Source organism: Tupaia chinensis, unplaced genomic scaffold (assembly GCF_000334495.1).
Source record: "Tupaia chinensis unplaced genomic scaffold, TupChi_1.0 Scaffold000250_1, whole genome shotgun sequence".
NCBI lineage: Eukaryota > Metazoa > Chordata > Mammalia > Scandentia > Tupaiidae > Tupaia > Tupaia belangeri.
The window spans coordinates 2,884,531-2,885,066 of NW_006159730.1; positions in this window are offsets into that span (position 1 = coordinate 2,884,531).

Here is a 536-nt window from a genome sequence, read left to right on the forward strand (position 1 = left end):
GGAGCCACTGCCCCCATAGACAAAAACCCCCAAAAAAAAAAAAAAAAAAAAAACATGGTTAGAAGAAAAATAATACTCATATAAAGTTCTCTAAAGTCTATCACTTTCCTATGCTCACTATTAATTTCACCACAAAAGGGTAATTATCTTTAAAAACAGCTATCCTCTTAAATTTTGCAGGCTATGTCATTAGGGAAAATTCTGTTCTTTTCAAAATGTATTAACTTGAAGCCTGAAAATACAGACTCAAAAAAAAAAAGTAAATTGTACAGGTGTCAGTTTGCAAAAGCCACTGCAAAAGGTCGACCAACAGGACAGCCAAAAGTTGGAGACTTAAGTGTACTGGGGAAGGGAGAGGAAAAGCAAAGAAAGAAAAAAAAAATCTTCAAAGAAAGCAATTTGCTAAAAGAGTAGGAAGGGGAGAAAACTTATTTTATAAGGCAACTGCGAGTGCCTCCAGACCTGGCGGCTGCGCAAAGCGAAAGGCCGCCCAGGCGAGCCGCGGACCCAGGCAAGGAAGCGAAGGAAGTCCGCCG